Source organism: Cygnus olor, chromosome 2, assembly GCF_009769625.2.
Source record: "Cygnus olor isolate bCygOlo1 chromosome 2, bCygOlo1.pri.v2, whole genome shotgun sequence".
Taxonomy (NCBI): domain Eukaryota; kingdom Metazoa; phylum Chordata; class Aves; order Anseriformes; family Anatidae; genus Cygnus; species Cygnus olor.
In genome coordinates, this window is record NC_049170.1 from 71326093 (window position 1) to 71352343 (window position 26251).

The 26251-nt window shown below is 38.7% G+C and overlaps 1 long non-coding RNA gene across 1 annotated transcript in view; it reads right to left on the bottom strand.

Moving 5' to 3' along the window:
• Nucleotides 1-26251, bottom strand: part of LOC121065780 — a 44383-nt gene that overhangs the window by 11255 nt on the left and 6877 nt on the right. The window lies entirely within an intron of this gene.

Consider the following 26251-nt stretch of genomic DNA (forward strand, 5'->3'; position numbering starts at 1 on the left):
GAGAAAGAGAGAAAGAGAGAAAAATAGAAGAGAGAAAGAGAAAGGAAGAAAGGAAGAAAGAAAAGGAAAGAAAGAAAAGAAAAGAAAGAAATAAAGAAAGAAAGAAAGAAAGAAAGAAAGAAAAAGAAAGAGAAAAGAGAGAAAGAGAGAGAGAAAGAGAAAGAGAGAAAGAGAGAGAGAAAGAGAAAGAGAAAGAGAGAGAGAAAAAGAAAGAAAGAAAGAAAGAAAGAAAGAAAGAGAGAAAGAGAAATAGAGAAAGAAAGAAAGAAAGAAAGAGAGAAAGAGGAAGAAACGGAGAAAGGAAGGAAGGAAGGAAGAAACGGAGAAAGGAAGGAAGGAAGGAAGGAAGCAAGCTTCATTTATGACTGGCATGGTACTGAATATTCACTAGCTTACAAAAATTAATTTATAAAAAAATGAAATAGTAATATCACAATTGCTAAACTCAATTACTATTGCATTATGACACAATGTGGAAGATTTCTTTTGCAGAGAATGTAACTGAGATATTATTTCACTGTCACCAGATTAAGATGTAGTTGAAATGCTCTAGTGTTAAAATTTATTGTTTGGATTCCTGCTGAAATATAAAGAAATGTGCTTCCATCTTGACGTTTTTGTCTGCTATGCTTTTAGTGTATTTTCAGAGCATTTTTAAATGATTTCCAACAGCAAAAAATTGCATGTAAAATGTTTAAGCTATTATTATAAAATATAAAAAGCTGAAAAAACTTCAATAGGGAATTAAAAAAAAATAAAAGGGATGGAAATAAGGACAATTAAGAAAATCTCACGTATCACTACTAGAATAACGTCATTCCTCCCCTCCCTCCCCTCGCCTCCAGAATTAGCACGCAAACCGAGACATAATTTGTTTCTTTAGCATTGTATCTCTTATGTAACTCATTTCATGTTTAAAGATTAGCAAATAACTCCTTTGAAGTTAATTTGCTTTTCATTTTCAAGAGGAACAACTTTAGGTAAGGTATTTTGTCCTTCTAGCTAACTTGCTAGAAAATCCTATGTATTTGTATGCACTAAAATGCTTCACTGCTTAGCTCAAGTCAGTCTAAAACCAATTTAATTGAGTGCAAGCTACTACAGAGACACTTTATTTCAGTCAGGTGTATACCAGTCTCAAGTGGTTTAAAATAAAACAAAATAGCAGGAGATTAAACTAGTATTTACACAAATGTTGCATTACCTTAATTTAAATTGGAGTCACTTTCTTGGCAGGTTGTCCCTAAAACACTGCTTTTTTCTCAGGGTAAGCCTGACTATATTAAGTAATAGAACTATGTAATTTAATGAATTGCCACCCTTGAAATGGAGGTTACTGCCTGCTTAGTTGAAATGTGATAACTGAAGTGGATGCTCTACAAACACGAACTAGGAAAGATTAAATGCAAACACATTTTTGAAGACGACATGACTTCTGCATGAAGGCTTTCATATACTTGTACAATATAAAAGCAAGGGAACATAAAGAAATTGATTTTGAATTTAAAGCTATTGATAGATCATGACTGATTATTACTAATAAACTGTTCCATGAACAGAGGAAACAGTGAAGCCTGGTCTATTATGCAGATGCATCCTACATCTGCTTTCAGAAACAGGGACAGAAACCCCAGCTTCCTTACATGAATCCCCAGAGTTCTTCCCTTCATCCTATAGTACCCATAGCATCCTTCCATATGCCTTTACAAGGTGAGAAGAAACAGCATATTCAGTGACTGAGTTGCATCTCCATACATGTAGATAGATTCGCTCTGATGTACACAACAGTTGTGTGGTAGGAAGGACAAACAGAACAAGTAATGCTTGAGATTACACTGCAGCACTTTCTGAAGGGGCAGTGAGGATGGAATGGCAGCGCCAGTTTGGATCTCTCTGCTTATTTGACAATTTTCAGGAAATTTCTGTAACTTAATAACTACAAATGTTCTTCATCTCAGTCAAAGTTAAAGTTGCGGATTGAGCAAGAAACTAAGTGTGGAATGAATGACATCTCAGCCATATAAGCATTATTTCGTTAGGCAAAGGAACACTTTGCAACATCTTCGCATATGTGTTCAGGTATTCCAAGCACTGCTCTATATATTGATATTGTGAAGTTTTTGCAGGTAGGCTCAATGAGGAATGGACACATTATACTTGCCAAATACCTAGCTAATGGCACGCATGAGAGGACATGTAGTTTCACTTCTAATTTTGTACCCTAACCACTGGATAATGCTCTTCTTTGGCATTCACTTCCATGGAGAAATCAATGAGCTCACTTTCAGTGGGAAGATGGAAAGACTGGCTATAGTAGCTTCCTTGTATTTTTATTCTAGTAAGCAACTTAACATGATGAATGGATTTCCAATTTCCAGTTGTCTAAGCTGCAGCAACAATGGAAGCACTGACCCAAGGATAAAACGTCAGCAAAATGCCCAGTCATAGAACAGGGCCCTTCTGGGAGACCAAACTTTACATCAATATTAGAATTTATCAGAAGCTGGAAACCTGCTTTTATCAGAAATTTGAAAACATTTCTGTTCTCAAACTGGAAACATTTGAAATGGACTTATTTCACATTTTGCAGTTTTCTAAGCATTTCTAATTAAGATTCTTGGAAAGATTTATCAAAAGCTTTCAAGTCTTGTAAACTCTAATGAACTATTATGTTTCCAAAATGGTTTTGGAATTAAATTAAAAATGCCTTTGTGAGAAACTGTTTTGTTTGCCAGTATTGATAAGAGGAACTTGAAAAGGCAATTTTTGACAAATCTTTTTGTTATTCCATTAGATGCTCTAATGAGCATCTTAATGTAATGGGAGCCACACAAGGGCTTTTCCACTGTTGTCATTAATTCAGTCAGAATCATCATGCTAATAATACTCAGCATGTTTGCCGGTTTCGATGCCATTGATTAGGGAGGAGGTTTTGCAGACCTGGCTGCAAGACCTCACAGGGATGAAGAGTTATACTTTAAGATGGCTTTGATCATTCCTGGCAGACCTACAACTACTCCTTTTACTCATGACCTTTCACCACTCCTATTCAAGAGCACTTCAACAAGACTTCTGGGAAAGAATGTGCAATGCCCTGAGCTACAATGCCAGCAATATGCTGACAGCACCCAGCTCTGCGCCTCCAGGCTGGCTTGTTCCCAGCTGTTCGACTGTCTGTAGGAAACTGGAAGCCTGCTGAATGAAAGGCAGATGGTGTGATGGACAACCTCTGATCCCTATCGGCAAGTTACACAATGTAGACTGGTAGATCTTTTCAGTACATGATAAAATTAATTCTGTTTTCACTGTCAACAAATTAATTCTTGGTTTTAGTGCTTGCAGACCATTGGAACTGAAGAGGGTTTGCTATCTTAAATATTGGAAAATAGCAGTGCTGTCTGTCTGATTTTATGCTTTCTTCCTTTGTTTATGCATTACATAATGTGATCAGCTCAAGGCAAAAGGGCTCTAATAAGCATACAGTAAAAATATACAGTGATTTATTTTCATAGTCTAACACTAGGTTAGAGAAATATACAAATATAGGAAAGGAAAATTGAAATGAACAGTAAAAATAAAGCCAAAATAAATTTTCTGAAAGTACCAACACAGAAGTTTATTAAACAGCAAACTAAATAAAAATAAATAATTTCTGAAATAAAACAAACCCAGAACTACTGTCTGTGAAATGAGTGGAACTGTAGGCTAAGACAGTAGTTACTCTAAATAACATGATTGAAACCTATCCCTGTATTCATAACAGATTTCATCTTCTATTCCAAATATTAGTCTTGGTGAAGTGAGGAACCTAAGCATGAAATCCATTGACTTCTATTCACTGTCTGGAAAACTGAAGTTACACCTTTAATCTATACTTTAGTACACTCTCTAGATGAGCCCAAGACTTTGCTTTTATTGCACGAGAAAGATCTCTTTACCTTATATTTCCTCTGTGAGAATTTCTAGAAGCTGCATCCTCCCAGTTTGCACATTCTGATAATAAATGAAGTGCCAAGTGGTTAGACCTTGTACCTGCTGATATGCCTGAGTAGACCAAGATGCTTTTAATAGGAAGTCTGGGAAGAATACATTTCTCTTCTCCCACCAAAACTGCATAATGAAATGTTTGTTGCCTCGTCTTCAGGTACCAATGTCAGGATTGCACCCAGTCTAGATTTTTGACACTCTGTGAATGGGGTGTATTTATACAGGCGCGTGCTTGCAGTGAGATGAGGTTGTAGCTAACGGGCTTGGCTCATGTGGTAGTGGGAAACACAAACTGCACTGTGGTACGAGGAGGCTGACTGCATTTCTCATCAGCGCAGGGAGCTGACGTCATTTTTCAGAGCTGTGATGGCATTTGTTTACCTAACTGATTCCTGTGCCAGGTGCAGCACTGCAGACAGGAAGCAGGAGATGGATGGGATGGCTTTCTTTCAGGCTGTTACTCAGAGTCCAGTGTTGGGTGTCTCTGGTTTCCGGATGGGGTGTGCCTTCAGCTGCTGTCTCTCCTGTTGCCAGGAGGGACGGACAAGATAAATGAAATGGCAGAGCATTTCTAGCCCTCGTGCAGGCTACTGTTGCTAGGTGGTTTTGGTTCCCAGACTGGGTGTGTCCTCTGTTTCTGTGGCTCCCAGAAGGGACAATGAAGATAGATGACACAGCAAAGTGCTTTAGAGCTTTAGTTCAAGCCCCAGTGCCTTCCTTGCTCCAATACAAGGTACTGCAGTACCTGTGAAAAAGGAGGAAAGTGTTTACGTGTGTCAAACTTCTGTGAATTAAATAAGATACAAGGGTGAGATTTTTTGCAAATATTATTTTTTTCCATATGCAGAGACATGCTTGCATGTCATCTGCTTCCAAGAAATGGTCTCAGAATACTGTGTTACTTAAACAAAGGGTGTAAGTACCTTTCATCACTGCCTTTCCTGGACTAAAGTAGTTAGAAAGAATTAACTTAGAAAGGAATGGTTTAGAGGCAAAGAACATTCAGCTCTGCTACACCCAGCTGAGGAGAGGAGGGAGGCAGGCAGGCTGGGGCATGAGGAGGAAATCCTACCGAGAGGCAGCAGTGGGAGCAGCAAGCCTAAAGATGGGGAGGGAGATAGAGAGATCTGTTGCTGTGGGCAGAGGTCACCACACTATCTGCTTCCTGGACATCCCAGTTTTCTCAGCAACAGCAGAGAGCTCAGCTTTCCAAAGGCAAAGCAGGTAGTGGAGCCAAGGCTGCAGTCTTTGGGAACAGACTATTTTGCTTGTGCCTAAAGCTGGCTTCAGGGGAGACAAAGAAGCAACATTTTCTCCATGTTCCTTTTCCCTATTCCTGCTATAAGACACCCAAGGGCACTAGGAAACTGTAGAGTGTGAAGCCTTGCTTGCATCAGTCGTTCAAAGTGATCAGTAAAGTACAGCTAATGGGTAAGAATTAGACTGCTCTCTGTATGTATATGTATGTGTGTATGCAGACTTACATGCACGCAGTGTGAAGTTACTATTGATTTGTTTCATCATACATTTATTCTTTCTTTTATAATCAAAAAATTGTCACATCTAAGTGCCAGTTTTACCCAAAGACTCAGTGAGCTGAAGTCTGAGGACTAGGTACTGTACTCTATTTTGCAGACATAGTATTAAGGAGTAATATCAGGGGACTTGACTTTTTTTTCAGCTACAGCAACAGCGGAAGCATCCCCTACTTCTCCCTGCAACCATGTGCCACACACTCACTTGTGTTGATACCACTCTCGGTGGAGCTATGTGAGATCACCTGGTAAAAAGATACTGGAGAAGCAAAGAAGGCTGTTTTTAACCTGAATAAATTCCAAGACTGTCACCTTGTACCTCCAGAAACAGTGACAGTGGTGCAACTGGGAAGTTGATAGGGGCTCCTAAATATGTCTCAGTAGCCCAAAGAAACACATCGTGCAGTCAACCATAGCCTGAGATGTGTCAAAAAGGGCAAGGACACCCATATTACTTAACATTTGTGTCTTAGTTTACAAACATGTAATGTCAGTCATGGTCCCGAAAGAAGAGTGGAAGGCTAGGAAGGGGACTTCCTCAGTATGGCAGCAGTCGTCACTGCACTGCTTCAAGATGTACTGTGAACCCTGCCCTGCAATGTTAGAGAGCAGGTAAAGGGAATTTTTCTGTCAGGGCAGGGGTTATCTTTTTTACATGTTTGAAAATACCTGACATGGGAAGGGTGGGGTCTTCCTCTGATAAAAAACAGCAAGAAGAATAGAGCACTTCAGGAAACCTTGCACAGCAAGAAGAGCTTAATCTCATTAAAGGGACATGAGGATGATACATTGCATAAGCTGATTAACATTTACGTAGAGAACACTACTACTTTTGAGAGATTTTGAAAAAGGTTGCCTATTTATAGCATCAGGAAGCTGAAAAAATACCAAAAAACTTCTATAAAAAGACCAAAACAACAACAGATGTACCAAAACATTGTTTACACTACTGCACAACGGTTCTCCAGTAATTCAAAATAGAATTTGGCACAGTGATTTTTTCTTTCTATGCATTTCTCATAGGTAGAATGGTTTAATAGAGTAGAAAACAAAAAGATAAACAGTCAAATGACTTCAGACATATTTAATTGAAACTTAATTTAATGTTTCTGAAAGGCAGTGAATTAACAACATTGGAAATAGAATTATTCATCCACAGAACAAGAACTTTCTGTGCAGTACCAATGACATCTTTTCATCTGATTCCATGAACAGGCTTCCACAAAGAACAAAAGAAAATGTTCAGATGAGAAATATAGTATTTAGCTTCTCGCCACAATAGCAGCTGGCACTGCTTTGTTTATCTGGGGCTGAAGGAAAAGACCTGGTACTGGTAATATCTACCTCTTAGTATCTGAATTGGAGTGACTAGCTTATTTCATATTGGGTTATAGAGAACCATCAGATCAACTGAAGTTCCTAAGGGCTCCAATTACTGCCTTATGATGAATTTCAGTCAGTGACCTATAATCCAAAGGATCTAATTCCCATTAACAGTTCTCTTAGCAGTTTGCAGGCTATTATTTTTTCCAAATGAGCATTTGTTTCTGATATACAGAACTATTTACAGTTGAGATACCCCTGTAATTTTAGAAGATGAAATCAGCTATTTTCTCACACAAATACGTAATCATATAATCAACCTGGCTTAGTTTTTAAAGGTGTCTTCAAAGACTTTTTTTAATGGGCAGCACTGGCTCTTCTTAGGTTAGTTGTGCACTTCACAAAGGGGAGTTAGGGCATGGTCAGACAAGCTCTGGCAAATCTAGTTTTTGCTTTTGCTGTGTAAGAAATTACTGCCCCCAGGTCTCTGTTCAGCCTCACTCCTCGAAGTTACCAACCCTGCACCAGGTTTTGTAGAGAATTGGCTGAGACATGAAAATCCATTCCCTCTTGCTGACTTTGTTCTGAGCGCAGTAACCTCCAGTGGAGAACTGGTACAGCTTAAGCCAGTGCTGCCTTTTTTGTTCTGACTGTGGAGAAATGTGAGGCTTGGCCACTCTAAACAGTGGGGCATCTGGAGGAAGGCAAGTCAATTAGACACGAGAGGAGCCAGGGAAGGCTTTGTCAGCATGAGCGAAGGTCATCTTTCCACTGGCTTCTGTATATCCACCCCTTCTGCCATAACAACCTATGCCTATAGGATTGTATTTTTATTTTTATTTTCATTTTCATTTTCATTTTCATTTTCATTTTCATTTTCATTTTCATTTTCATTTTCATTTTTTTTCCTGACATTCTGTGGTAGAGAGCAGCCTACACGTCACATCCTTGAGCTATTTCTGCCAAGCAGGAGGCCTTGTAGCTCTCACCCATTTCCCATCTAGCCTCAGGATCTAGCCTCAGCCATCATGCAATTCCCCACTAACTGTGTCCTACTTTGATGAAACCCAAAGTCTGGAGCTGATACCAGCTTTCTGATTGTGCTTAGAGGTCCTCAGAAAAACACCCAAGCAGGAAGGATCTCTAAAAGAACCCCAACTTCTAGACATATAAATGTAGAATTTTGGAAAGAAACCCAGAGCTTCTTTCCTAATTTATGGGCAGAGATAATTTGCATTTAAATGACTGGGCCTCTGCTTATAAAGAATTTGAAGCATAGCACATGATCTAGGCCAGGTGGACAGGTAAAATAAAGTCTGTTAAGAGTGAGAACTGTCACTCAGTCTACTGAAGCACACTAACAATTTAGATAGGTAATTACACTGTTTACCTTAATCAGGAAAAGGCTTGTCAGGCTTTGAGAATCTCTTTCTATTTTGCAGTCAAGATATAAAATGTTCTCTAATGGGAATAGAGTTTATGAGGGGAAAAATATTTCCTCTGTGTAAGGATACTTGTGAGAGGAATTTCAATTGAAGGTAATTCATTAACAAGAGGATCTCTAAGCATCCCTTTCTGTTCTGTTTCTCCATGTGTGAAGATACTTTTAAATAAAAATAACTTGAAATATTAATAGGTATATATGATCAATTTGTAGAAATGTGTAAGTGAAACCTCAAGCATGCTTTACACTCATGCTTCAAGCTCGCCTGCTTTCAAATGTTCCATAGAGTCAAATTAACTACTGTGGTTTGCTGTCAATGGTTGGCAGCAGGCATATTGCTCACTACATCCAAATATGACATCTCAAATTGTTATTTAATCCATAAGGAAAGGAGTGATTGTCACATCTTGATATATTTAGTATTGGGAGATTGATAAAGGTTCACTGTGCAGCTCTTAGAAATAATAGAATGTTATTGAATCAAGTGAGGCTCATGCAGGATGTGCTATTGCAGCTGTAAATTAGAATTACAACCCATATGGTGACAGGTCCTTGGTGGAATAGTATCTCTAATCTCAGGTTGTCTTTACTAAGCTGCTTGCCTGAAAAGGTATGCACTTTATGAAATATTTCTTTTCCTTACACTTAATGTATGGGTAAATTATGTGCTAGTGCTCTCTGTGAGGCTCTGAGATCCATAAAGGTATAAAATATACATTGGATTGTAGTTTTATTAGGTTGGACAATGTATTTTGAATAATGATTTATAAAATAGTAATATTTTTTCTTTTCCCATTTTGACATTTTTGTGATTTTTTTAAAACTTTCCATAAAAAAGAAGCATTAACAATGTGGCACTTTTACTTCTTTTTTACTCCTTTTTTCTAAGAAAGTATCTCCTATGCTATTGCACTGTCTGTCTGTCTATGTGCAGACAAGGGCTTCTTGTCTATGAGGGTTCTGTAATAACTTAGAGGATCTATTTCAATCAAGTTTTGCAGAGGGACAGATATGTTTTGGCAGATATTAAGTTCCTACAAAGTTTATAAAAATATTTGCCCAACTAAGAAATGCAGACCCTTATAGATCTCTCCCTTGAAGGACAGATGAGCACAAACCCTGGTAGACTTGATAGAATGCACATGCAAGTCCAATTTGGAGATGCAAATACAAACAAAACCTTGTTTGTATCTGCTGTTCAACTATCTGTTGGTTTATCAGTCTTTCCTCTCCCTCTGCCGACTAAATCTCTCTCTTTCACAGTGCCTCAAATCAAAGAATAAAATAATATGACTGGGCAAACCTAAGGGTTCACTGCTGCCGAAAAGGGCAGTCCAGCTCCCTTGCCCCTGCTTCCAGCCATCTTGTCATGCCACCTCCCTTGTGCTGGGCTGATGCAGCTCAGTAGCCTTAGGAAAAAAAATATCATTTGCTGCTTTTTTTTTTTTTTTTTTTTTTTTCTGGGTTAGTGAGTGGGATTAGTTCAGTGCACGTCTCACAAGTGCCAGGGCTAGCACAAGGGAGGAGCAAAAGGGTGTGAATAGGAATCAGTTAGATCGAGTCAGTTTGATGTTGAATTTTATTTTAAGTCCGCTTAAAATAAAATCTTCCAGAGATTATCCACACATGGGTTTTGTAAGTTTAATTTATGTTCATTGATATACCTTTAGTTAATTTGACTTGGCTGTCCTAGGAATTCCTGTTTCAATATGAGTCCTCTGTGGCCCATAAAAGAGCAGGCCACAGATAAAGACTAGAAAACAGAGGCTCTTTCTATTATAAAAGAGAGAATATTGGAAATCCAGGAGATGAGGTGAAATGTTATACCACTACCGCTTGCTATGGGCTTTGACAGAGAAGGTGATCTGGTGTCCTCTCCTAACTATCTGCACCACTTCCCATGCTAGAAATTATTGCACCCAAAGGTGCTATGTCAGAAAGGAGTGTGCCTGTGCCTTCACTGACTCCATTGGCTCCCAGTATTTTAACACGTGCCAAACCTTAGCCCCGATTAAGTCAAATGAGCTGGCACAACCATGTGTCCTGCCTCGGTGCTCTCTTCCAGGGCAGCTGCCTCTGGAGCAAGGCGGGATGGCAGGAGGAACAGCTGGAGTGGTAAGGCAGTACCTCTGCTGCTTCTTACTCAGGTTCACAACTCAGGCAGATGATTAGATCCCAGCCTATTCTGAGAGAGATGTTACCCAGTAGATGTGTCAATATCAATTTTAGAAGCGATTCTTTTGTGAACGGAAAGCTGGGAATGCTATTAATGGAAAGACATTTCTTAGAAATTGAAAGAAAAGAATAAATGAGGATGAAAGACCTCCCACAGTTAAGTATAAAGTAATCACAATTGCAAAGGCGTAATTAAAAAGCCACTGAGTTCTAGCTAATATTTAAACTGATGAGAACAGCTGAAAATGATAAAGATTCTTCTACAGGAAAACTAAATTAATATTTTCAATATTGGTATAAATATTTCCATGTGAAACACTTCAGGCACTGACATATTAGACACGCAGATTATGCTGAGTATTTAGTTAATGCTTAGCTTTGACTTGTATAACATAGTGATAGCAGTCATTTGCTGCCTCGAATGAACCAGACTTTAAGTAGTTCTGGGGTTCATTACTGTTTTTATCCTGGTTTCTTAAGGAAAGAGATTCATGTTTCTATGTGTGCATGTGTGTATCTATCTCTTCCTCTCCATGTAAATTTTGAGTCTGACTACTAATTTCAAACAAAGATATCAGAAGGGTGATCTCACGGAAATGAAGACCTTCTTTTCATGAAAACAGGAAATCAGAAAAAAAACTTTCTGAGTGAAAGAACAGAACATGAGTTCAGCCATTACTACATCCCTGTCCAGAATCCACTCGTGGGGGAGAAACAGGATTACTTCACCCTTAGGTAATTACAGTTCACACCTTCTTAGATGCCTGAGAACCCAAACATGATGCACAAATCTGTAGGAAACACGGCTCCTACCATTCACAAAGGCAGTTGTTATATTATCACAAATACACTAATCCAGATATTTTGCTTTTCAAGCAGTGTCATCTTCAATATTTGTATGCTAATGTACCAATAATATTTTGTTTTCAATTTAGTAAGGAAAGAAGCCATTTCAGACATAGCTATTTTTGTAGCTGAAGACTATGACTGTCTAAGTGAAGCAGCATCCAAGACAGCCACACCGTACTGCAGAGGAACATACGAACATTAAGTGCCCCATAAAAACATAACTCTCACACAGAACAAATGAACCTTTTCAGGCTACAAAGCACGATATGAAAGTTGTATTTCAGCACTGCAGAATGTCTAAAGTTTGTAATTAAGCATAAAGGTGTTAAGCTAGAGTTAAAGAAGATACACTGAGTGTCAGAAACAAACAAACTGCAGCAGCATGGAGCTCATGAAGGCTAATTTTGCCTGCCAAGAAGTGGTGTGAATTTACCTGTAGTGCTATGGCCAAAATCATTGTCATATTTAAACCAGCTGGTTTAACTCTACTTTGGGTATCTCTGTACTACACTGATGGTTGCCCTATAACCACTCCTGCCTGAGTCCTGGTACACAAAGTTAATAGAATAGTAAGATCTATTTCAGATATCACCTCAAGCATCTTAAACTTCCCGGATGTGATCTGCATTAGAGGTGCTAACTCTGAAATCTAGGTAAAGATTTCTGATCTCCAGGAAATCATGAACTGTCAATGTGTTGTGGAACTCCAGGCAGAAGAGATGTTTCTATTTATCTCAAGATGTAAGGCTTCTCTTTACCCAGAGGTGAAATTTTCCTGATGGAAGCTTATCAAAATTTCTAATTGTCTATGCCTAGGGAAAAAAACAAAAACAAACAAACAAACAAAAAAAAAGTAGATCCACTGATTTATTTTTTAGGTTTATATTTTTTTTTAATTATTTTTTATTTGCTGTTCACAACTAATCTTAGTTTAATACATTTAAAACTTACAAACTGCAGACTTATTCACATACATATATTGATGATGTGTACTATAAAGAGTGTGTATGGAATGTATATTGCCTCAATTAAGTACCTGCATTTCCCCCATAACTTTTCATTTACAGTAATGCATTTGTCGATGAAAGTATTTTACTGTGGGTATGCAAAGCAACTGAAAGCATTTTGCTGTGGTGAAACCAACACAAAACATATTTAACACCAGTCAGGATTTACAGGACAGGACAGTATCACAGAGTCAGGTTTATAAACTTACCGAATTCCCTGTTCTGGAAACATTCCCTGGTACCTAAGTTTTGCCTGAAGCCCAAATCCTTCCTGACAGAGGGTTCTCATCTCATTTCTGCCCCGTCAGGAAAAATGTCTACTCCTGCTGGGAACTTGCATCAATTTAGCTCATTCTAATGAATCTTTATTGGCACAGAAGAAAGAATATCCCAGTGGTTAGTGTGGTAGCCACAGGCTACTTCTGTGATCTTGAGCAGTCACTTAGAGGCAGAATTGTTAAAGAATGCAGGTAAGTAGTCAGTAGGATTTCCAGAGGCACTTAAGGGCCTGTTTGCCATAGAGAACAATAGGAATTAGGCACCTGGTGTTTTCAGAAATCCTGTCTAGGTGCCTATGGCCATGTCTAGACTGCAGAGCAATGCACTCCGGGGCTCTCCATCTTGTGTGCAGACTGCCTTCCCATGGAAACCAAGGCACAGGATGGGGAGAAGGGGATGCTCTGCTCAGAGGCTGCACTTTGACATAGATGAAGCATTGGGAAGCACTCATGCAGCTTTCTTGCATCTTCAAGTGTCTGAACAGTTTTAAGCTTCTAAACAAAGCATCAAAGTACCTTAAACATCAAGCTCTTTATTGCTTTGGGACTTGTTTCCCCATCAGCAAGGAAGAGATAATTCTTTTCTCACATGGCCATTACAAAGAAAAATACGTGAATGATTTTGCAGACCTCAAAAGCAATATAAACACCAAGCACAGGACAGTTAGTCTATGCAGGGGCTGTATTACCAGGGTGGGAAGACAGGTGAAGGTAGTACTAGTCTTCCCATTAATGTGCAGCATGTAAGTCCCCAGTCACATTGCAATAATATTCTTCCTTGAGATGTCAGCAATAGATACAATCTTCCCAGAATGAAATGGTGTCACTAACAGGCTGCTTCTGCATGTCTTTTCCATCTCTTTGATATAAATTCTCACTGACAATTGCACACAAACTTTTGATCTACCTCGGGTCTCCATTTCTCCAAAATATTGGCCAACTTGTGCCCAGTAAGTTGTGTGGCCATGCTCTACTTTTGCACTGAACTGTGGGAGTTATTTATAGCTATAAATGAGGACGATTTTTTGAGAATACTGTCTCTATAGAAACTGGTGGTGGACTAGACCAAAGAGGTTTCTTAGAGGAAATTCCCCTGCTCTTTTTCCTGTGTAGATGATGCCAGAAAGCTTGAACTCCTTGTTGGCTGGTAGAGAAGGATGCATTTGGCATATAAATGTACTATTCATCTCTCCTCTAGAAGTAAAAATATAAACATTTACAATTGACAGTATTTACTTAAATAAAAATCTTTCTTCGACTGTATTTCAGCTGGGTCCATGTGTTCACTTCACTTACATTCCAAAAAACCAAGGGAAATTCCAGCACACACACACAAAATCGCATTAAGATGGTGTTAAGGTTGCTGACTCTCATTCCTAAATAACACAAAAACTAAAAGTACAGGAAATCCTGAGTTAAGGCTCTTTCACAAACTTTAGACATAATTTCCTTTTTCATACATAATACTTCCTCCAGTGCTGGTGGAATCAATTTGTGGCTGGCTGTTCTGGCATTGGGACAATGATGTGGCAGCAGAATACAGCAAATCTGTGCGGACCCATTTCATTTCCACTTATATGTGCAGTATTAACATACGACCAAAGCTTTCAAAAGTGAGTAGTGATTTTGAGTGCTTAAAGCTGAGATGTCTGAAGTACTCTGATTTTTGGAGATTGCTGCCAGGAAGTAAACTGAAAATCATTTTAAAAATTCAGAAAATCCTACATGGAGTAGGAATCTCAAGAAGAGATGCACTTTCAGGTAATTGCCAGTCATGGTCAATTTGCTCACTGTGTGGTTTGAAGATTTTAACGTCTTTCCGATCTCTAATAAATCACTTTTCTGAAGGCACCTCATGAAATCCAAGTATCACAATAAACATCAGTCTTTCCCTGAGGGGAACTCCTGCTGTGAAAGATAATAGTAAATTGCATTAGCATGTTTCCTGTAACCAAAAGGGTTTGCATTATGGGTGCAATCATTAAAAGCCCTTCACCTACTGAGGTGCTATCAGTTTCAGGGGTAAGTTCCATACTTTGAGGCCTGCCAGTGAATTGCACTTGCTGCTGTGGAAGGAAGCAATAAATGTTTAGATGCTGATAGCAACATTCCTGCTATTTCAGAACAGGAAGTTAAAGAGCAACATGCAACTGAAACTGCAAGGAAAGTTCCAGTAGTCACTCTGAATTTGGTTACTGCTTGGGAACTTGCCCAGCATGGCAAGGGGTGTGCTACAACTCATGTGAGAACCATCATCCTGTGTCTTTTTACTCTTATTTGAAAACAAAAACAAACAAACAAAACCAAAATCATACTATTCAACTGCTACATCATGAAACAACCCAGTAGCTGAGCTGTATGAGAGACCCATCACTTGGGTACCTAGAGAGGTTTTAAAGATATTAGACTGAATCTTCCATCCTCAAGTGGTATCAGGTTTTCAAGGTTTCCTTTAACAATGTAAACACATTCACAGAATGGCAAAACCAAACCTGATTAACTAGAAACCAATAAAAAATTATATACTTTGAAAGTCACTGTTCACACAGTGTAATAACTGCCTCGAGGAACAGTCCATACTGAAGTCATTTTCATTTTACATTGCAGCTAAGGTGATGCAGAGATGCCATGGAAGGGGTGGGGAGAGTCCTGTACCCCTGTCGGTCTGTGGCTGTGTACTCCCTCTGCTTTCTGCATGTCATACCTAATGAATGTGTAGCTGCAAAGTGAGTCAGTTCAACTGGTTAATCCAGTGGAAAACTAACCCTGAAAGTAAAGAAAGAGTTCCTCTGTGGGTCAGTCAGCTGCATCAGGTCACACTGAAGTTGTGTGACTTAAATCTGGTAACAGCTGGGGGACAGAAGAGTAGAGCAAGACCATGCTTTCTGGCAGCTGCTGTCAATGGAGTCCTGCAGAGACAGTATGGACACTCACCCTTAGGCTAACCTGGGAGGATGATGCAATCTGGTTTAACGAGAGTGGGTGTCCATCTCTAGAGGCATAAATGAAAGCAGTGGGCCATAAGGCAAACGGAGGACAGGGCCAGCACAGTCTTACCTGTGGCAGACAGCTAAGAAGAGCTAGTGTCAGGGTGGGGATGGAGAGAGGTCTTAATTTTAAGTCAGCAGCAGGACCCAGCTACAGTAAGGCCTAAACACTTGAGGGATAATATATGAGGGATAAACACTTATATATATATAATATGGGATATATAATATGAGGGATAAACACTTGAGGGATAAGTTCCAATAAGCATTGGAACTTTGCATTGGAACAAGAAGCACATTTCAAATTAGGACAGAATTTAGAAAAGCTGTGCCAGGAACCTTCAATGTCCCACCTCTTTCTGAACAACTGCATTTTGCAGAAGCTCCAAACTGCCTGTACAGTGTTGTTCCAGTCATCACAGACCTTCTCAGCAGTCTGGTTTATATGTGACAAAGAAACCTGTAGTGATGTCTACCCTGGACAAAAAGGAGGAAACCATTTCACCTATGTCATCCCATGTTAGTTACTCAACCTAGACATCCATTACATCAAGAAATATTCACCTCCAGTGTCATTCCTTCCCCTTATTTTGGGTGACTACTTCAGATGGAATGGATTGTGCTCCACAAGATGCTTATCTCTTTCCCTTAACAGTAAAGGGAACTTAAGGTGATTAGCTCAGATTCAGCTGTCTGTTTCAGACAACTGAAGTTAAGTGAGCTGCAACTCATCTGAGGAGCTGTCACCTTCTGTCCCACTGTAGATGATGAAATACTTGGTACTATAATCCATATATTCAGGAGTTAATGTAGTGAGATTCAGAATTATTCATTCATACAACTTCTGTCACTCCATTCCCTTAGTCTTTCCCTACCTAGTTAACCTCATCTCAGTCTCAATGTGTCAGGACAAAGCCGCAGGCAGTACATATCTATCTTAACTAAGCACTGTAAGGGAAGAAAAAGAGTACATCTTCTGGATTTCAGTAACAAAATTTTCATAATTAAATATCAAAGCAGGTTCAGTTCAGTCACCTCTCTGCAACTGCTCTGTACACTGTTTTGTTCAGCTTAGTCCTAGAAGTTTGAAGAAGCCAAATGTTTGCTGGATTCCTAGTCATCTTTGTGAATCTCACAATCAGTGAAATGTTGTCCTAACACTTAATTTAGTAGTCTCTCATTTAATTTAAACCTGCTTGTTCTAGTTATAGGTTCCTTTACATTAGTAAACAATCTTTGCTCTCTCTTGGTACTTGGAAGCTTCAAATATTTTATGCAATTACTGTACAATGCTTGGTACTTGGTGATTTAGTGGCATCTGTTTGGATCGTTTAATGTCTGCTTGTGAACCAAGTCAATCTTCCCTACAATCACTACCTTGAAAAAGCTTCTATATGAAAATCATCAGTAACTCTTGGAGCTTTTACAGTCTGTCTGGGTTTGAATCCCTCTTGGTACCAGCCACTGATATACTGCTACTGCCAAAGAAGAGAAGCTCCAGTGTTGCTTCAGGTTTCCTTCAGATAAAGACATATTTCAAGTGCTTTTTTTAGCCCTGTGCTGAGCCTTCAATATAATTCCTTCATTTCCAAGTAGTATTCAGTATGCATTGCAATTGTCTTAATTTTTTTTTAAAGCAGTATGAAAAATACAGAATTCAAAACCAATTATTGTCAAGGGGAAAACAGGGCTCAAATACACAAAAGACTTGCTGCATCTTGACAAGCAGAGGCAGTGCATCAGCTGAACACTCAGTATTGAGCCTCTTAGTGCATAATAAATCATATGAAAAAGACACTATCAATGGCACTGGTCTCTGAGCCCAACATTTTGACAATGATTAGTATCTTTGGTATTTGTCTTGAAGTCTCTGCTCCTGGCTTAACTTCACAAGGCAGTACAGATAATATGGAAATGAAGGTTTCTTGCCTTTACAATTACAGAAGTGGGCTTGATTATATTAGAAAAACACCCCCAAAGTTCAGAAACTGGAAGAGAACTCACCACTTTTCCACAATGTTCTTTCAAGCTCATAAATTCTGAATCACTCTCTTGATTTTGTGAGACCTGATTCAAAATCTCTGGCTGGACTGTTCCATATGGCAATAAATGCAGCTATTTCATCATAAATAAAATAACCTCCTTTTAATGAAAACAAAACTTTCAAAGCGCCCTCCAACAGTTTTGGTATTAAAACTTGAAACTGTGATGACAGCAAAGCCACGAGATGAGTTTTTTTTTGATGACCACGAGAAGAATCTCTGCTCCAAATTTTAATGTACATTATATCATAGACAGGCCTGGATGCACACATGCCTAGCAAGGTTGTCCAATTCTTCCCATTATGAGACTCTGTTTTCAGTTATTTGTAACTTTGCCGAAGTTTAATTATTTGCACTGAAATTTTCCACACTGAGCATCTGCCTGAGGCTGCATTTGTTGTTTTTTTTTTCTGGAAACAAATAAATCAGCCATTTCTGAAATCAAGGCTAATGGAAAATATATCATTTTCTTTATTAAAAACAAAACAAAACAAAAATGAAACAACAAAAAAACAGAGTTCTGCTGATTCTTTTTTTTTGGGGGGGGGGCTGGGGGAGCGAGGGGATAACAGGGCTACTGTGACTTGTGGAATGGGATTAAAATTTGGCAGAGGCTTGCCTTTATTTCAGATATGTGCTTCTCTCCATCTCTTAAGAAAATTTGTCATATTTGGCTAAGTTCTAATCCTTTGGGGGGAAAAAAAAAAAGAAAGCAGTTCACACATGCTCAGTAGACAAGTCTCAGGTGTTGGTAGTTGCATTTCTCAAAGATTCTGTAATTACAGAATGTGTTCCAGACTGAGGCTGAGCAGGATTTTCCTTGCAACTACAGCCCTACGTCATACTGGGCTGCAGTCCAAGACTGAGCGCAGAAGCTCTATTTCTCCCACCTACTCCTAACAGGAAGTGAGAAGGAGGAAGCTGCACTATTTAAAAGCAGAGTCTGCAAAAAGCTGATCTGCCTGGAGATGAGGAGCAGACAGGAACCGAGATACCAGGATGCAGAGAGAGAGCAAGAGAAGAGGGATCTGGGAAAACAATGGTGACAGAGGCAGTAAACTGTACATGGAAAAGGAGATGAAGAGATTCGGAGCCAGCGAGAAAGAAAAACAAAATTAAGAATAGATGCTGAAATGCTGGCAATTGTGAGAAAGACTGAAGGATTCACTCAGACTGGGTGAGGAATTGTTGATGAAAATCAGTCTACAGAGAAATCTATGGTGGAGAAGGAGAAGGGGCCAGAAGAGACAGAACAGATTCAAAGCTATAAAGGAAAGGAATGAGTGGAAAGAACTAAGACATGCTGAGTAATGACAGTGGAGCTGGAATTAAGAGTGAGGTTAAGGAGAAAATAATACTGAGGCAGTGACCAATAGAGACAGAAGTTGTTGTGCTTTGCAGGAATAAATACAAATGTCTGTGTCCAGAGGATATGCATTCAATCTGGACCTTGTAGTGGAGCCCAAGAACTTTAACTAACTCCAACAATCCAACCACTGTCAAAACACAGGTTGGAAAACATCCATCAGAACGTATTATCATATTGTTGTGTCCACACAGAAGAGAGATAATATTACTTCTAATTAGTCTGTTAGTTTAAATGTCAGAAAGCTATGTGGGACACCTACATTTTCTTAATCCATTCATAAAGCATGCACATAACATTGAAGTGTGACAACTGGTACATCAGAGATTTATTTATTTTTCCTAGTTTGGATCAAAATAGTGAAACTTACCTACTTATAGAAAAGTATGATGGAACATTTTTAAGACTCAAAAACTAGTGTTCAGAAGTTAGGAAATGGAAGGACTAAAGCTATAGTCATGCAGACTGCATATTGTCTCCTTTGTGTTTTGGTGGAAATGTTTCTTAATTGCATGATTACTTATCTGTCTCACTTATTTGACAATGACAATATACACTTTCTTGTCTCTCAAGAATTCCCTGTGTAATCTCCAGCAAGTCATCAACACTAGAAGCTTCTCTTATGTAGCTCTTTTTTTTTTTTTTTTTTTTTTTTTTTTCCTGCGGGGTACCTCACCTGACTTCCTATGACCTGACTTACAGAATGGTTGCACATTTGAAAAGTCAACAGGAATTCCAATGTTTATAAATAAATTGCTATACTAAAGGTCAAGACCAGGCACCTGGACTGAGCAAACCAAATTACAGGATAGTTTTAACCTTTTCTCTGCAAAAAGCAGGAGTAGCTATATCACTTTAACTACTAGAGGTGTCATAAAAGTAAACATATTTGCAAGTGTGAAGCACTCGGAAAGTACAGTGATGAGAACCACTGAAAAGATCAAGAGGAAGCTAATCATTCTGTTGTCAGAGTATATTTTGAATACTGTGAAATAAACAAGGCAGAAGGACTCATACTGAAATAAAAAGACATTCAAAAACTACTTGTCACCCCTGAGTGCTGATAGAGGCTGGGATCTTGGCAAAAAACTCTGTGGATATGCAACTAAAAGCATTAGTACATGGGAGATGAGTAAAGTTTGGAGACAATCTGACTTTTGGCACTTCCTACCTTTAAATTGCTTGACTTTGCATCTTTAATGACATTCTTCAACCCCATATTTTGATATGTTTTATACATACATACAGAGCCTTAGCAATCCTGCATATTATATATATATATAATTGCCAGTATCACCAAAACCCCAAGATGGCATTATAGTTTTGTTTTACAAAGCTGTTTGAAAACAAACATACTTCTGTTTTTAATGCTTTATGTTGATATTAAGAAAAAAAAAAAGAACAACAACAACAACAAAAAAAACCACCTTTCTTTCTCCCTTCCTTTCTGTTCCTCTTCTCTCCTTCATTCTTTACAAATGCCTTCTTTCCTGAAAAACTGTACGACTAGCTCTGGCTCAAACAGCTGCAGAAACAGCTTGGCTTCAGACACTTACCACAGCAGATTTGCTTAATCAAACAACCATCAGAGCAGCTTTGTTCCAAGCAGTTGCCAAAAGCCTGTCATGCTACAACTTCAAAAAGCTGCTCCAGCAGCTTTGCTGCACACCAGAGATGCTCATCATGCATTGAGGCGACATCATACATTTCTAAGTAGGAAATCCAATGATATTAATGTGCTGTATAATTCTGTGGTACAGTTTTATCCGTCTAATTAAAGTATTTGTGGTAATGCATGTCATACTTCGGAGTCCATGGCCACTTTATCTAGTTTGTATCTTTTACAAAAAGGTATTACTTTGTCCTAGCCACTTTCTACAGTTGACCTCTGTCCAAACTTGAACTATTTCAGAAAGCTTAAAGAAAATTCTTTCAACAACTTTGAATAGGTAATTTAAACCAAAAGTCAACTGAGAATAAAAGGCCAGAAAGCACAGTGTATGCTCATCAAGTTCCAGACATCATCAACATCTACCACGTTTTTGTGGTTTTGATAGGTTGTTTGTTTAACTTGTATTAAAGCCTTCAGTGACAGAGATGCTAGCAGCTCCCGATGAAAATCTGCTCCAGACCATCAATACCTCTATTTTATGCAAGTTTTTCCTAACAGCTAACCTGAGTCTTTCTTCCTGCAGTTTAAGTCCATTGCTTCTTGTCACACAAGAAGTCTTGTCTTCATGTACTGGGAGAACAATGTATTCCCTTCTCTCAAAAAGTCTTCTCTCCTTTAGGGTACACAAAGACAGTCTTGGCTCATTGAACTTGTTTGCTTGACTTACAATCGTTCTCACTGCTCTTCTCTGGACTACCTTGAGTAGTCCATTTCTTCCTTGAAGAGCAATACCCAGAGGTGGACACTGTAGTCCAGCTGAGACCTTGCCAACTGTGAGAAGAATTGAGGCACTACTTTTTGTGATTTGTAGGCTGTGCTCTTGTTAAGGGAACTCTTCACACAGTTAATGCCAAAGAGGATAAGTACTGTATTCTAAATGTCACGGGCACTTACAGCTCATTTGGGAGTACTCAACAACTATGCAGGAAATATATTAGAACAACTAATAAGATTAGATCTTGAACATACAAAAAGTTCTGTTAAGAATAAATACTTGTAGCCTTGAAAAATGCATACCAATTTCACAGAGTGTACTAACTAGCTTAGAAGCTAGTTAGAGCACTGATCCGCTCTCGTGAACCTATATTTCTTGAAAGTTTGGAAATAATGGTTACTTCAATAGTAATTAAATATGCATGTTCAATTCAAACTGATTTGTGTTAACTTTTTAAAATATCTTGTGATTTCTTAGCTATTTTTCTGCTATGCTTTATGCAGATTACGTACATCTTTTGTGGCAGGCCTCATGTTTGGGCATATCCATCTCATTCGGGGCTCTTTATGTCATACTTCTCTCCTCTAGAATTTACTGTGTATCAACTCATGCTTTGAGGTATAGGACACGATATCACTATCTAGTTATTATATCCAGTGTGAGATGCAATTTCATATTTATAGCATCAGCAATCTTTCCCTTGAGAGTTATGAAGCTTTTTCTACTGGTCATTGAGCTACAGGAGCTCACCGAAGCTCTTTTGGGAGTACTACTTCACAAGTACAAAATACTTACCTACAGAAATGGATAACTCTTCTGTTCTGTTTATTTCAAACTTTCCTTCTGATTGCTCCTTCCTTTCATATTAGTATGTTTTTTACTTAAGGTGTGATGGGACACATTTCTTTTTCTGTTTTGTGTTTCACTTGGGAACTTTATTCCCGTTGCGATGAAGTATGTTATGTAAATGTAAGGTATTCTGCAGTATTATTGTCATTAGTGATGCATATTAATAACTGTAATGCAAATGTATTCCTCACTTGTTGCTGAGTATTTGTAGCCTTATCAGTTAAGTGGCATGAAAATTTTGCTGCTCTGTAATTACATTGCTCTTTATCCAAGCAGTATAGAATAAATAGTAAATTTGTAAGTCTCACAGTGAATCATGCGGATGGTGGAAAATAAAAAAACCCTGGAACTTATGATTATTACTTATCTAGCAATCGGGGTCCCATTCTGCAAAGAACTATGTAAGCACACAGTTAAAGACAAACCTCATCCTGAAGAATAACAGCATAATTGGATAGTTTTTCTTTTCCTCTGTCTATTATTATTTCCATCTTACCAGAGGAGGAAGTCACAGCATGAAAGTGAGTTACTTGTGAATCAGAGAATGTGTGAAAGAGGCAGAGACTGAATCGTGAACCACTGAGTCAAGTCCAATTCTTTAACTGCAATTTACCTATACCATGTAAAGCATCAACAAAACTAAACTTAAAAACCCCAGATCCTCCATTTTGATAATTTAATAAATACCCTATCAAACACCATCTGTAAACTAAGGTAAAGAATAAAGAGCAAAGAGAGAATAAGAGTACAATAGAATATATTCCAATTATACTAAGGTCCTACCAGTGCCTCGATGTCTGGGAGACATCTTTTCTCAGAACAATGAGTTAGAAATAAAGCTTTGAACAAATGGATAAATAAACCTATCTATTGGATCAAATCTGCAGAAGTCACCTACAATGTCTGTATCTGGTGACCTTCACATCAGCAGTACTGAGTACTAATTGAACAGAAATAAAACAAGTTAACATCTTTTCACGCACAGTTGAACAGAAAAATAAATACAGAAATTAGATTGTATCACAACAGACTAGTATACTAAACTTGATAAAACATATTTAAGAACAGATACTATTGAAGAGTTGGGTGACTAGGAGTCTGCTCTGTCTGCAGTTCATGGCTCATTGGCCTGAGCCCATGTTGTCAGCCAAGTCAGTGTTTCGATCTTCTGCAGTTTTTTCCACACTGATTTCACTCCCAGAAGACATGTTTCTTGCCAAACTATCACACTTGGAATTCAGCCAGTTATGAAAGACCTGTGTCAAGTTGACATCAGAGAATGCTGAAAATTGGTGGGTATCCTCTGGGTAAAGTGCCTTCTTTCAGCCAGCTGTCTTTTAGCTGGTTTTTGGTCCCTGAGTAATTTGAAGATTACTGTTTAGGTTCAGGTACAGATGTTTTTGGTTTTCCTGAAAAATACACAAGTCTGATGCCTTTTTTTTTTCACAGTGCAGTTCTTCTCTTTAAGGAGACAATGTCTGATTTCAAAATCCCATTCCTCCCAAAATGAACAGGTGATCCCAAGATGTCTCTTGCTGTGAGTCCACTCGTGTTGGTTTCAGCTCTGTGAGCCAGACCCTATCTGTAGTTACTGAAAAGGACACTTTGCAGGGTCCCTGATCTGCATATTGGTTGTATGACAGACCCACACTAGCTGAGAGCAATTCAGTATGTCTGTGAGCTGGATGTGGGTCTCAAAGGGCCACCAGCTGGGGCCTACAGGAGACTAATGAGCACTGGGCAGATTGGAAGGCACCACAGTGTGTCTGCATGTGTAAGAGCTGCCTTACTTGGGAACACCTCTGTCTCAGCAAAACAACCATCTGCCTGAGATGATTACCTGGATTTTCAGGCACTAAGGGACAGAAGCAAGGAAATTAACCCAAGCGATTGGTCCTATGGTTTTTTCCTCCCAGTTTTATTTTCCCATTTAACACTGCCTACTCTGCATGCGCATGGCCCTTGTATTTCCTGTCTGTTTTGTCTGAGGGTGAGTGGAAATTATGAGCTAGTTCCCTGAAGGACAGAGACAGCGCCACACTGAATGTTCTCGTACCTGACTCTCAGATGTCATACCCCAGCCCTGAGTGAGATACCTACACTTCAGAGCTCAAAGACCCAGAACACTCTGAGCAGGAAACCAACAATGTCAACAACAACAACAACAACAATAGCAAGAGTATGGAGACTAAGTTCTCTGAAGGACCTGAATGCTTACTCTCAGGATATAGCAAGAAACTCCTTTTCTCTTGGTGTTTACTGCCTTGAATGCATGGCTGGGCTCACATACTCTAATCAGAGGGATAGGCAGAAGCTCAGTTTTAACCAATAGCTCAGTGGTTAGTTAGAGCACAGAAAAGGAACCATAATTCCTCTTGTTGAAGCTGCTTTACTTCGCTGGGAATAATTAAATATTCATTAGGCAAAAGAGAGAGCAATACTTTATTACCTTGCATTCCAGGCACTCGGCTAAGAGAGAAGAGGCCTCAGTGCCTGTGTCAATGAAATTTTAAGTATCCCATATTAAGTAATCATGAGAGCAGGGACTGGGATTCAGGACTCTCTTTACGTAGGTGAGAGAGCTCACTACTGAGCTATATTATCACATCAATTTTTGTATTTCTTCTCCTTCCCTGCTCTCTAGCATGTTTTGACAAATATTTTGCAAATATTTTGTGCACACTGGAAAAGTGTAGAAAGAATGGAAATTGAATGCCTTCACTCAGGGAGGCAGACTACACCTGAAGTTAAAATGTGGCTCTGAAAGGTGTGAAATACCCATTCAAAAGACAGAGGAATGAATAAAAGGAGTTGTGTTTTCCCTATCTTAGTTGAATCCTTTAGCTATGGAGAGAGTGATGAGAGCTCTCCAGCCATGCTTCCCACATGGCCCAATCCAACATGTCTGTATTCAGGTTGTTTTCTGGACTGGATTTTGGATGCAAGCCAAGGGTGGGAATACCTTACTTGAGAAATACAATGGTCAGGCATCAAGCTTCCCAATTTCAATCATTTAGCCACATAGTAAATATCACTGATGAAAACTTGGGCACCTATATATTTCATATGCCTCCTGGTAAAGAGGCATCTATGCGAAGACTCTGAATGCCTATATTTGGGATAACAACACCTAAATATTCTTGGAGATCAACTTTATACACAATATTTGGCTATAAGTGTCTAGTGAGTACACATGAGCATTTGCTTTGCTTGACTTCAATATAATTTATCTTTTAAGATATCCATTTTTATTTGTCATATTATTTCTGGGAGCCAAAGACTGAGTAGCTGTTTTTAATTCAGTGGCTAGGCAAGGAAATAGCTTGTGGAAAATGATACATTGTCCTGCTTAGCACTTGGAATGTTGAATTCAGTAACAACCATGTGATTTAATTTATTGTTATTATGATTTTGACATTCCCTCCTAAAGCTTTAGTAATGTGTATATTGCCTTCTGTAATGGTCTCTCATCCTATGAATTTTGAGTTGGATTGGTATTCTGTAAAAAAAGAAGTGTTTTCAAATTGAACAGGGACATTGTACAAGGTTGGAAGAACTGTAGAAAATCAGTGTATTTCTAGTCTCATCAGGGCTAGTTTCATGGGGCTTTGAAAAAATGGATTTTTTATTTTAAGGACGAGTTAGCACACATCTAGTTAGCCTGTACCCTAACTCTGTTTTGATCAGAAATAGATTTGGACAGTGCATAGGGCTATCGTTCGACTGTCCTTGGTTTTGCACCAATCGGCTCAGTTCTCATACAAAGAACCCATCTTCTGAGAGAGAAAATAGGGCAGCAGGGAAATTCACAGTTACAAAATAAGCTGAAATAACTAGTTTTACACGAATATAAGGATCTGCCTACATGATTAAGTGGAACCAAAACAACAAAATGGCTCATATATTATGCTTACAGTTACGGTAGTTTAGGTCTTCATGAGTGCTATAATTTTAGAACAACAGTGCTCAATTGTGAAATAACATATATTTTAAAAGTACATTATTTAGAAATAGGGCAACCT